Source organism: Microcebus murinus, chromosome 8, assembly GCF_040939455.1.
Source record: "Microcebus murinus isolate Inina chromosome 8, M.murinus_Inina_mat1.0, whole genome shotgun sequence".
In the NCBI taxonomy this organism is placed as follows: domain Eukaryota; kingdom Metazoa; phylum Chordata; class Mammalia; order Primates; family Cheirogaleidae; genus Microcebus; species Microcebus murinus.
Genome location: NC_134111.1, coordinates 48019849 through 48033522, shown reverse-complemented (window position 1 = coordinate 48033522; position 13674 = coordinate 48019849). Strand labels below are relative to the sequence as shown.

The window sequence follows — 13674 nt, the reverse complement described above, 5'->3', positions numbered from 1 at the left end:
AAACTGCAGTTACTATGGTTCAGGTGGTGTGAGCATATGAATGAACACACCTGTCTAGACAGAGTCCAGACACTGCTATCACCCTTTGAATTAAATGCAGGATACTTTTTCTCCAAAGGAATAAAAAAACCAAGACTGAAATTTACTCAGGTAAACATTTAGATGGCCGGGCGCGGTGGCTCACGCCTGTAATCCTAGCACTCTGGGAGGCCGAGGCAGGCAGATTGCTCAAGGTCAGGAGTTTGAAAACAGCCTGAGCAAAAGCGAGACCCCTGTCTCTACTATAAATAAAAAGAAATTAATTGGCCAACTAATATATATAAAAAAACATTAGCCAGGCATGGTGGCGCATGCCTGTAGTCCCAGCTACTTGGGAGGCTGAGGCAGTAAGATTGCTTGAGCCCAGGAGTTTGAGGTTGCTGTGAGCTAGGCTGACTCCATGGCACTCACTCTAGCCTGGGCAAGAAAGTGAGACTCTGTCTCAAAAAAAAAAAAAAAAAAAAAAAAAAAAATCAGAGGTTTAGACTGAGTTGCATATTGGGAATTAGAGTTCTTGCTGTGTGTCTAGTGTGTCTCTCTGTTCCAGTGGGCCCAACTCAAGGGTTCAGTGTCAGTATATTGGCACCAGGATTAGAATGCTCCTTCCCATCATCAAATGGTCCCATTTAGGTGATCAGTTAATGAAATCGTTTGTTAGCAGCTTCTTATCCAGACCATAACCATATCCACATTCAATTTAACATCTTGTCTTTCATTCCACCTCTTTAATATGCAACCTTTAAAAGTGTTACTTTGTTCAGAATTCTCCCTACATTGAACTTCTGGTCATCAAAGGTGACATAAAAAAAAACAAAAACAAATTCAGAACCAAATTGCCTTTTGATTTTTTTCCTAGTTCCTTTTTACAACAAAAGGTTGCACTGTGAATTTTATTTTAATGTTGATAAGTAGCCGATAAGTATATAGAGGTAAGGCTAGATACTACCATAGACAAAATAGTTAAGATATGGATTTCCTTCTTTTTCTTCTAAATCCATATGCTCCCCTTATTTCTGCCCAAGAGTGTCCTCTCCACCCTTTTCCAAACACCAAAACCAAAACTACCCACACCCAAAGCTGTCTCAGACAACATGCATCAGGCTTCTTGTAACTGCACTGTTCTGGGCATGGTCTAAGTCACAGATAATTCTAAAATGGGACTCAAATAGAGGAAGGCACTTACCCCAGTCCTGCAGGCTGCGATGGATCCAGCTCCTGGAGTATGTCTGATGTCACCCTGGTAAGGCCGGCCAGGTGGGTGAGGCCGGTTATGGAGCAAGCATGGGGACCTCTTTCTTCCTGTCATAATCATAAGATTCCCTCTCCCAGGTTACTCTCAGTGGAGGGTGTTTCCCTGAATGACCATGAATTAGTATAATGACTTCATGTTTTAAAAAGTGTATTTTGCATTTTCTTTCCCTTCCTTTTGTCAACAGACAGTTCTCTAATTTCCTCTATGGACAATCTGTCCCCTTGTCCCCTTTTTACACCAACAATGCCTTTGACATGCAAGCAGCTTCTGTGTAGCTAGGCTTGGTCAAAACTAGGAGCTTAGTTTCTCATTTGGCTTTTCATGACTCTCTCAATTGTAAGATGAAGCTGGGCTAATCTTTTGTTTCCCTACACTGTAAGATCCTTAGGTATACTAATAACTAGCGCCTCAGTCATGGGAACCTTGGGTTGATTCTTTGAAGAAAGATTTTTCTTATTTGCAGAACACACATGCTTTCAACTTACTCAAACAGAAGGTCCTGTGTTGGAAAATGGGGTGAGGAGTATTATGTTGGGAGTTATTGTTCTGGAAGGGTACATAGAACAAAGAGAGAAGATGGGTGAGAAGAGAGGCAACAAATGACCAGAAACACTGGGGATTCCTGGCAACATGGACACGTTCGAGAAAGAAGGGTGGAGGCTTAGAAAGAAAAGGTGACTCCCACACAGGGAGGGAGGTGGATACTCCTTTTGGTATAACCATCTCATGCAGAGCATTAAGACAAACAATTTCCCTGGCTTAAGCATGATTCTCTTGCTAAGTTTCCTGGTTCCTTTCAATCCCAGACAGCTTCTTTTTCCCAGAATCTTAACTAAGATGAGTAACATATCAAATGAAATTAAGAGCAGATGCCAGATACATGTGATTGTGTAACATGCAAGTACTAGACAGAAAGGACTCGCTGGGATCCATGGTGGGGAAGAGTTGGAGGTAACTCTCAGCAAGCAGAGAGTGTTGTCTGCAGACCCTGTTTTGAGGTATTCTCAACTGCTGCTTCTGCGCCAGGCCGATTTGACTGAAGAGATATGAAGATGAACGGATAGGGCTTTTCCTAATGAGGAATCATTCGCCATTAGTTCATTGTTTGCTCATTAAGGAAACTCAGAGAGCTTCTCCCTCTCCTTAAATAACCCTTGCTCCTTGCTGGCTCCTCCAGACTGTTTCAGATTGTGGGGGAAGGGTGATCTCATCCTTTGCTGATGGTTGTGTAAATTGCTACAGCATCTTTGGAAAGCTAGCCAGAAACATCTATTGAAGTAAAAAATACATACTACTTTTGACCCAGAAATTCCACTCTTAGGAATCTCTCTTATAAACATAAAAGCCAGCGTACAAGTATGTGTAAACAGGATGTGGCAGAAAGAACTGGAAGCAAAGCAAGTGCCCACTAGTGGTGGGGTAGCTGAGTAAATTGTGGCACACGTGCACAATGGAGTATTATTTGCAGTCATTAAACAAAACAAATGAGAGCTCTACTACTTGACTTGGAAGGATTTCCATGACTTCATTTCTGTGAAGCAAACAGGGAATCTCTGTGTGTGCATGTGTAAAGATATTTAAGTGAGCGTGGAGAAAAATGTGGAGGGATATGCACAGTAATGTTAATACGGGTAACTTGGAAGTAGGAGGTGTAGGCAAAAGAAAGGAAAGGATGAGGCAAGAGAAAAAGGAAAAGATATTTTAAAAAGACTGCATAGAAAATGATAGAATCCAACACAATGCCAGCAAGGAAAAAGTCCTGTTTTCTCCTTGCAAAAAACAAAACAAAAATAAATCCAACACAAAAAACTCTGAATCTAACAGAGCCTTTAAATCCAAGTGCCAATTTATAGGACATGCAGAAATAAATAACAGAGATAAACAAGATAAACTATACTTCTGGGAGTGTAATCAGCAAACCAATGGGGGAATCTAAAGGACAAACAACTTGATGTATTCAACAAAAATAAATCACACACAAAATGGTGAGGGAATCTACTGATTAAAGAAGACAAAAAATATAATGGCCAATTGCAATCAGTGGACCTTGTATGGATCCTGATGCGAAGGAACAAGCTTTAAAACAACAACAAATCCATTTATGACAATTCTTATGAGACAATTTTAAATTTAAATAGTGGATATTTGATATTAAGTAATTATTATCAATTTTTCAGATGTGATGATAGTATGATGGTATTTAAAAAGAGCCCTTAACTTTTAGGTCAATTAGTTACCTGTTTAACCTAAATAGTAACGAATGAAATATATGATGTCTAGGAATTGTTTCAAAATAGGAATGGATGTGGGTGTGGACAGGGCAGGAGGAGCCGTGGGTCGAGGGTGGGGCTGGTGATGGGTACATGGCTGTTTATGATCCTGTTCTGTCCACTTTTATGTATGTTTTCAATATTATATTATACAAAGTTTAAAACATGATGATATGACTTTATTATTTATAGAAAATGTTTTATAAATATGCATGTATTTTTAGAAGAAATTAAGTAAATTAAAAAGAAAGACTGATTTTGATATATTTTTAAAATTAACCTTCTCCTGAATTAAAGTTTGAAACTGAATTAAAGCATTATAGGGGAGGAGGGGGACACATTGAGATTAACCTCAGGTCCCACACCTGTGCCTGTCTTATTAAGGCACCTGTGAATGTCTTATTAAGAATAGGCTACCCACTCAATGGAAGGTATAGTTTTGCTGTCAGCTTCTTACACTTCAAAGTATCCATTCCAATTTTCCCTGCTCCTTTGCCATCTGGTATTAAAAAAACGAGATGCCTCCTTACTATTTTGTAAAATGCATCAAATACTTTCCTATGGTTATGGAGCTGAGCCTGTATTTGCAAGGCAGCACCCCCACCCAAATGTCAATTCTATCGTGTTTGGATATTCAGCCACAAAACCAATTGGGCCCCACAGAGATCTTATGCAAAACACTTTGCCAGGTGTTATTGGAAAGACAAACACTAGCTTGGCCTTCAATGAGTTTGCAATGTCTCCAACAGTTGCTGCTTTTAAACCCAAATATCTTTCCTTGCTTAAATACAATTAAGTAAACTTGACTTTATGATGGTTGTTTACTTTATCATAAAATGTGAATTATTATATTAGTTTGAAAGCAAATTGCCCAGGAACTAATTTGAGTGCAAAACATCTGATGAGGTTCAGGACATGCTACCCCCAAATACAAAGTTTAGCATTTGAGAAAACAGCAGAAGCAGAATGGTCACTTTCACCTTCCCCTTGCTATTTCTCCCAGGAAACTTGCCATAAAATGTAGCTGAACTTCTTCCCCTTAGGTAGGTCACAAAACCCCCATTCCAGAGTACTCTCCTTATACCTGGAGGAAAAGAATGTCCTTGTCTCTGAAGCCACAGGGACAGAGGAGAATTTGAACAAACAGGCCTTGCTAAGTCCCCCCTAGTTTATTACTGTTAGAGAATAGCCCCTTTGTCCAATCTCACTTCTATACACCTGTTCACTCTTCATCAAACCTAAAAATAAACAGGGTCTTGGGGGCTTCATTTCTAAAGGCTCTCATATTACATAAAACATACATTAAATAAATTTGCATACCTTTTTCTTGTTAATCTGTCTTTTGTTATAGGGGACTCAGCCACGAACCTTGTGATGGGTAAGAAGTGAAATCTTGGGCGGGAGCAGTGACTCACGCCTGTAATCCTATCACTCTGGGAGGCCGAGGCAGGCAGATCACTCAAGGTCAGGAGTTTGAAACCAGCAAGAGCAAGAGCAAAACCCTGTCCCTACTATAAATAGAAAGAAATTAATTGGCCAACCAAAAATATATATAAAAAAAATTAGCCAGGCATGGTGGTGCATGCCCGTAGTCCCAGCTACTCAGGAGGCTGAGGCAGGAGGATCGCTGAGCCCAGGAGTTTGAGGTTTCTGTAAAGTAGGCTGATGCCATGGCACTCTAGCCCAGGCAACAGAGTGAGACTCTATCTTAAAAAAAACAAAAAAATAAGAAGAAGTGAAATCTTTCCTCGCTTGCACACCACATTCTGGGAATGGCAATGTTCTTGATGAAATCTACCAAAAATAAAGGACATATTGTTATAACTACCCTGTTGAAGTTGGTGGGCTGTAGAAAATGGCCCATGGTTAAGCAGATCTGGCCTAGTGCAGGTTAACTTCCCAACTATCAGTAGCACTCCATGTGATAGCAAGGCGTTTGTTAAGTAACTGTCCCACATGAACTTTGTACTTCATCTTCCCAGTATACCAGGGGCACTTCCTGGCTGGCAGTTTCTCCATGCAGGGGTGGAGTGTTACTGTTTTCCAACTCCTCTCTGAACTGGGAGATCCTCTTTCCTTTGCTGAATCAGGGCTGCAGCACTGTGGTTTCTGCTCAGTCCATATGTATGGGGCTTGTTCAACTTTTAAACAAAATCCCTAGAGCCAATAATTCCAAGAAATATTTTTTGCTGTTCTTTTTAATTAGTTTTGTTATTAAAAGTCATTTAGTTTCATCAAAGAAGAAAGGGAAAAATAGAAGAAAATTTAATCCTCATTTAACAAACCAGATTCGTTAATACTAATAATCTTAATTTTGTTTGCCAAGCACTACTCTACAAGCATCATTTTATTTAATCTGCACCACAATCCTGTGCCGTTGTTTCTGCTCTCACTTACAGTTGAAAAAACACACTCAGAGGGATTAGGTAATGAGTTAAACTTACCTAGTTATTCAGACCCAGGCCTATCTTATTTCAGAGTCCATATTATTATACTCTTAATAACTATTTCAATTTAGAGTATATCCATTTATTCTTTTTTCCCCTCTACAATATATGTTTGTGTGTCTACATACATTTTTTAATAAAAATATTGTATGTATTATAGGCTGCTTTCTAGAAAAATTACCACAAGCTTATCCCACTTTCTGATATCAATAAATATCCTTTTATTCAGTAATTTTAAAAAATGGTTGTTATATTCCATCATATGAGCTTGCTCCAATAATTGGGCATTTAGATTATTTCTAATTTTTCATTATTATGAATAATGCTTTGAAGAATATCTTGAATGAACATCTTTGTGTACACCTAATTGTTTCCTTAGGATGAATTCCTAAAATTTGTACCATTTAAGCATGTTTACATGGTTGGAGTTTGTGTTGGATTGTTTCAGTAATGGACAAGCCTCTCTATATTCATGTCCTTGTGGTAGTCTCTTTCCACATTGACTCTGGGTTTGGCTATGTGACTCATTTGGACAATGGGACATCAACAGACATGACCCAAGCACATGCTTTAAAAATGACATTGGGGTTTGCCCTCTTGGAACACTGCCACAATATACAGAAATCTGGGCTGGGGTGCTGGAGACCCGTGGCACAGCCAACAGCCATCACAAACCACCAGGAAGGCCACCTCAGACCAGCCAGCCACAGTTGAGTTGCCAGATGTTTGCAGCGACATTGTGACTCTCCAGTGAGACCCTCAGTTGAGCCCACCTTAATTCCTAACCCATAGAATTGTCAGTATCGGGGCTCAGAACAGGATACCCCAACATATGACACCTTGGTACGTTTAATATTTTAAGCTGGAAGAAATTAAGAAAACTGCAGAAGCAAGAAGGTCATTCTATGACCTTCTCCTGCCTTTCTTTGAATCTTCATTATTGAAGGTTCCCATGTCATGTAAAACTTTCATTAAAAATTTGAATGCTTTTCTCTTGCTAATGTGTCTTTGTTACAGGTGTCTCTGCCACGAACCTTGGGATGGGTGGGGAAAAGACACTACTTTTTTCTCCCTTTTTTAGAAAACAAAATGATTGTTATTTTAAGCTATGAAGTTTTGGGGTAGTGAGTTATACAGCAAAAGCTAACTGACACCAGCTAACATACCAAAGGCTCATTTTTATATTTTGTTATTATAGGGTCATTTGCAATTCCTAGATGGAAAATGACACTGAGGCTGTGCATTGTGGCTCATGCCTGTAATCCTAGCACTCTGGGAGGCCGAGGTGGAAGGATTGCTCAAGGTCAGGAGTTCAAGACCAGCCTGAGCAAGAGTGAGACCCCGTCTCTACTAAAAATAGAAATAAATTAACTGGACAACTAAAAGTATATAGAATAAGTTAGCTGGGCATGGTGGCACATGCCTGTAGTCCCAGCTACTCGGGAGGCTGAAGCAGGAGATCACTTGAGTCTGGGAGTTTGAGGTTGCTGTGAGCTATGACGGTGCCATGGCACTCTAGCCCAGGCAACAGAGCAAGACTCTGTTTCAAAAAAAAAGAAAAATGACACTGAGACCACTTGACAACTGAGTATATATCTGTGGGTAGTTTATTAGTTTTTTCTAATCAACTGGTCATTTAATGTGGATTCTAAAGATACAAAATACTATTTCTCAATTTCCTTGACAGTAAAAGCCCTCGTTTATTCTGCATAAGCAACTGTTTATGTGCTTGAATAATAAAAAAGCAAATGTTTAATGATTCCCTTGGCAAAGGCAGTGTTCTACATTTGCAAGGAGTTGAAAAATTATTTAATCATTGCTATCAAGTTTTTAACATAACAGCACCAGTAATTTTTTAAAATGACTATCAAAACATGACAAGTGATAATCTTAAAGGTTAACTGTTTTTTGGCTCAAGTATTGTCAGAACTTTTTTCTTTTTCCTTTATCTTTGTGGATTGAAATTTTTGCCAGAAACCAATCAAGTATGGTTCTGTTTTTACTGACCTTAAATCTTTATACTTGGAAATTTCTCTACTCAGAAAGCTAATTAATTGAAGGGTTATTGCTTCAATTTTATTGGCTTTGTTTCTTCCTCGGGAAGCTTCACATTTCTTATAAGTCTCCATTTTTTGGTCATTTATATTGATAATCTATAGTTCATCATTTTTATATTATTCCTCTAAAATCTAGAAGTATTCTCCCATTCATATATCATGTCACTGATTCCATTTCCTGTGGTATTGGCTTGTCGTTACTGCTTACAATGAAGATTTTAATTCTGATACCATAATGCATTCTTAGTTTCTTGTTGTCTTTCCTTATTTCATTCTGCTCTCTTTTCATATAATTGTTTTCTCTCCTCATGTCTTTTCTATTTTATTTAATCTATGTCTTCCTGTGTCCTATTCAGTGTGTCAAAAAGTTTTCTAAAGTTCTCTTGGTGTCGATCCTATAGTTACGTCTCTTTCCGGTCTGTGTAGCTGTATTGGTTTACTAGGGCTGCCATGACAAAATATTACTGACAGGGTGGCTTAAACAACAGAAATTTATTTTCTCACCATTTTGAAGGCTGGAAGTTCAAGATCAGGTTGGAGACTGGTGTGATTTCTTGGCTTGCAGGTAGCCATCTTCCCATTGTGTCCTCACGTGGTCTTTCCTCTGTGCATGCACATCCCTAGTGCCTCTTTGTGAGCCCAAATTTTCTCTTCTTATGAGGATTCCAGTCAAATTGGATCAACCCACCCTAACAGCCTCTTTTTAACTTAATCATCTCTTTAAAGGCCCTACCTCCAAAAGCAATCACATTCTGAAGATTAAAACTTCAAGATATGAATGGGGAGGGGGCAGTTACCTCCACTGTAAAAACAATGTTCCCCTTTCATCATTAATTATTGTGTGTATAAGCATCATTTTTTATTCATGTTTTTGTTTTATTCCTTCTTAATCATCCTTTAACCAGCAGAAGTGACAAGTCTAGAAATGATGTTTGCAATTAGATAAAACATATAAGTTTACCTTTTTGTTCATTTGGATAGTGGCTTTGTTTGTGTGTTGTGTGGTAAAATACATGTAACAAAATTTACCACTTTAAATTTTAAAGTGCATGATTCAGAAGTGCTAAGTGTATTCACAATGTTGTGCAACCATTACCACTATCTAGTTCCAGAGATTTTTTATCATCCCAAATGGAAGCCCTCTATCCATTAAACAGTCATTCCCCATTCTCTCCTCCCCTCAGTCCCTGATAACCAATATTTTTTTTTCTCTATGGATATGCCATTCTGGATAATACATATACATGGAATCATGCAATATGTGGCCTTTAGTGTCTTGCTTCTTTCACTTAGCATAATGTTTTCAAGGTTTATTCATGTTGTAGCATATATTAGTACTTTATTCCTTTCTATACTTGAATACCGTTCCATTTTATGGATATAACACATTTTGGTTAACTATCCATCTGTTGGTGAACATTTGGGTTGCTTTTAGCAATAATGAATAGAATTAACATGAACATCAATGTACAAATTTTTGTTTGAACATCTGTTTTTCAATTCTTTTGGGTATACAGTTAGGAGTGAAATTCCTGGTTTATATGATAATTCTATGTTTAATTCTATGTTATTGAAGAACAGCCAATCTATCTTCCATAGTGGCTGTACCATTTTACATTCCCTCCAGCAATGTCTAAGGGTTTCAATTTCTCCATATCTTTGTCAACACTTGGTATTATATACTTTTTTATTTTGGCCATCTTATCTTCATCTCCAAGTGGGTGTGAAGTGGTATCTCACTGTGGTTTTGATTTGCATTTCCCTAATGGCTAATGATGCTGAGCATCTTTTCATGTGCAAATTGGTTGTACATATATATCTTCTTTGAGGAAATGGCTACTCAAGTCCTTTGCTAAGTTTTTAATTGGTATGTTTGTCTCTTTGTTTTTGAGTTGTAAGTGTTCTTTGTATATTCTAGATACTAGATCTTTATCAGATATTTTATTTGCAAATATTTTCTCTCATTCTGTGGGTTGTCTTTTCAGTATCTTAATAGTGTCTTTTAATGCAAAAGTTTTGAATTTTGATGAAGTCCAATTTTTCTTTTCTTTTTTATTGTTTGTGGTGTGGGTGTTATATTTAAGAAACCATTGTCAAATTGAGGTCATAAAGATTTGCCCATATGTTTTCTTCTGAGTTTTAGCTCTTACACTTAGGCTTTGATCTATTTGATTTTTTTTTTTTTTTTTTTTTGAGACAGAGTGTCACTCTGTTGCCTGGGCTAGAGTGCTGTGGTGTCAACCTAGCTCACAGCAACCTCAAACTGGGCTCAATTGATCCTCCTGCCTTAGCATCCTGAGTAGCTGGGACTACAGGCATGTGCCACCATGGCTGGCTAATTTTTTCTATATATATTAGTTGGCCAATTAATTTCTTTCTATTTATAGTAGAGACGGGGTCTCGCTCTTGCTCAGGCTAATTTCAAACTCCTGACCCTGAGCGATCCCCCTGCCTCAGCCTCTCAGAGTGCTAGGATTACAGGCATGAGCCACTGAGCCCAGCCAAGGGCTTTGATCTATTTTGATTTAATTTTTGTAGATAGTGTGAGGTAGGGGTCCAGCTTCATTTTGTGCACTTGTAGATGTCCACTTGTCCCAGTGCCATTTGTTGGAAAGACTATTCTTTTCCCATTGAATGGTCTCGGCACCCTTGTCAAAAATCAGTTGACCATAAATGTGTGAGTTTATTTTATTACTTTGATCTATATGTCCCTCCTTGTGCCAGTACATACTGTTTTGATTACTGTAGCTCTGTAGAAAGTTTTAAAATCAGGGAGTGTGAGTGTGTAAACTTTGTTCTTTTTCAAGATGATTTTGGTTATCGAAATTCCATCTGAACTTTACTGTGTTTCCCCAAAAAGAAGATCTGCCCATAAAATAAGCCCTAGCAGGATTTCTAAGCATTTGTGCAGTATAAGCTCTACCCCGAAAATAAGACCTAGTGATGGGCGTGGCTATGCAGCGTATCAGCACAACTCATGCATTTCATTCCGGAGCAGTAAAGAAAACAAGCAGCCTTCCCATCTGCCCCATTGTGACAGCTGCTATCCCAGAGGTGACTGGAAAGGTGCGGGCAGCCCCACCAACAATGTTGGCTCCCCCTGTCAGGTCCCGGCTATCCTGTGTGTGCTATAAGCTGAGGCTTTGAGGGGAAAATAACACATCCCTTGAAAATGAGCCCTAGGGTGTCTTCTTGAGGAAAAATAAATATAAGACCCTGTCTTATTTGCAGACGAACATGGTAGGTTCAGCTTTATTTCCATTTCTGAAAAAATAAAGAGTGTTGGGATTTTGATAGGGATTATATTGAGTCTGGGGACCACTTTGGGGAGTATTTCCATCTTAACAATATCAAGTTTTACAATCCATGAACATAGAATGTCTTTCTACTTATTTGTGTCTTATTTAATCTCTTAAATAAGAAATTAAATTCTTAATTTAATTCATTGCTAGTGTATAGAAATACAACCTTTTTTGAGACAGGATTTCACTCTGTTTCTCTAGCTAGAGTGCAGTGGAATCATCGTAGCTTACTGCAACCTCAAACCCCCAGGATCAAGTGATCCTCCTATCTCAGCATCCCAAATAGTTGGGACTACAGATGCATGCCATTGCGCCTGACTAATTTTTCTATTTTCTTTAGAGATAGGGTCTTGCTATGTTGCTTAGGTTGATCTTGAACTCCCGGCTCAAGTGATCCTCCCACCTCGGCCTCCCAAAATGCTAGGATTATAGGGTGAGACACGGTCCCTGGCCTACAACTGATTTTTGCATGTTGCTTTTGTTTTCTGCAACTTTGTTACACTTGTTTCTTAATGATATATATATATTTTTTGCAGATTCTTTTGGATTTTCTCTATATAGGATCTTGACATTTATAAGTAAAGATAATTTTATGTATTCCTTTCCAATTTTGATGTCTTTTTTTTTATATATATATACCTTGCCTAATTGCCCTGGCTATAATTTCCAGTACAATGTTGAATAGAAGTGGTGAAGAGGCGAAGAGTGCATGCTTGGTTTGTTCCTCATCTTAGGGGAAAGCTTTCACCACTGAGAATAATGTTAGCTGTGGGGTTTTCATAATGCCCTTTATCATGTTGAGGAGGTTCATTTCTATTCCTGTTTTTTTTAATTACAAAAAGGTATTAGATTTTGTTAAATGCTTTTTCTCTACATCAATTGTGATGATTATGTGATTCTTTTTCCCCCTTCATTTTATTAGGGTGATTTATTACATTGATTTTTATGTTTTGAACCACCCTGACGTTGCTGAGATAAATCCAGGTTAATCATGATATATAATACTTTTAATATGCTGCTGCATTCAGTTTGCTAGCATTTTGTTAGCAATTTTGCATTTATCTTCCTAAGGGATATTGATATATAGTTTTCTTATGGTGTCTTTTGCTTTGGTATCAGGGTAATGCTGATCTCATAGAATGAGTTAGAAAGTATTTCTTCCTCCTTTATTTTTTCAAAGAATTTGAGAAAGATTGGGATTAACTCTTTTAATGTTTGGTAATATTCATCAATGAAGCTATCTGGTCCTGGGCATTTACATAGGGCAGTTCTTCCAGCAACAAACTCTCTCAGCTTTTGTTTCTCTTGGCATATCTTAATTTTGTCTTCATTTTTGAAGGATAATTTTGTCTAATATAGAATTCTTAGTTGACAGGTTCTTTCTGTCAGCACTTTAAATGTTATCTCATACTTTCTGGCCTCCATGGTTTCTGCTGAGAAATCAGCTGTTAATCTGATTGGGAATCCCTTGTATGCAATGAGTCTCTTCTCTCTCGGTGCTTTCAAGATTCTGTCTTTGTCTTTGTCTTTAAATATTTATAGAATTATAGTGTGTCTCAGTGTGGCCCTCTTTGCATTTATCCTTCTTAGAATTGGTTGAGCTTCTTAGATATGTAGATTCAGATCATTCTTCAAATTTGGAAAGGTTTCAGCTTTTAGTTTTTCTATTTTAAAAAAACAAGAAAGATTGTGTTAACATTTTTTTCCCAATCTGAATACTAAACATTTCTTGGGTTACAGATGTATTCACCAATTCAATCTGTGCCACCACAAAGACAGACAGAAAGCACAGGGATTTTTTTCTTTTGCCTCCTAGTGCAAACCAAAAGCACAACAGCAAACTGTTCACCATCTATCTGTAGATACAGCAGTGTCTAGTTTTTCAAATATTCTTTCTGTCCCTTTCTCTCCTCTCTTGCAACTCACATTATGTATATGTTGGTATGTTTGGTGGTGTCTCACAAAGTGCTTAATCTCTGTTCATTTTTTTTTCAGTCTTTTTTTTCTTTACTCAGATTGAATAATTTCATTTGACCTGTCTTCAAGTTTGCTGATTCTTCTGTCTGCTCAAATATGCTGTTGAATCCCTATGGCTCAACTTTTTATTTCTGTTATCAAACTTTTTATCTCTAAAATTTCTATTTTATTTCCTTTTATAATTTCTATTTTTTAAATTGATCTTCTCCATTTGTTGAGACATTGTTCTGGTTTCCTTTAGTTTATTTGTCCATTATTTTCTTTAGCTCTTAAGCATTTTATAGACAGTTGATTTAAAGATTTTTTTCTAGTAAGCACAATGTCTGGGTT

The 13674-nt window shown here is 37.7% G+C and overlaps 1 non-coding gene across 1 annotated transcript; it reads right to left on the bottom strand.

Annotated features, from left to right (window-relative positions):
- Window positions 1–13105: 13105 nt before the first annotated feature.
- On the bottom strand, window positions 13106–13235 carry LOC142872430 (small nucleolar RNA SNORA31). The gene has a single exon (XR_012920690.1). It is a non-coding gene; the product is annotated as a small nucleolar RNA SNORA31 (small nucleolar RNA).
- Between the last annotated feature and the right edge of the window lie 439 nt (window positions 13236–13674).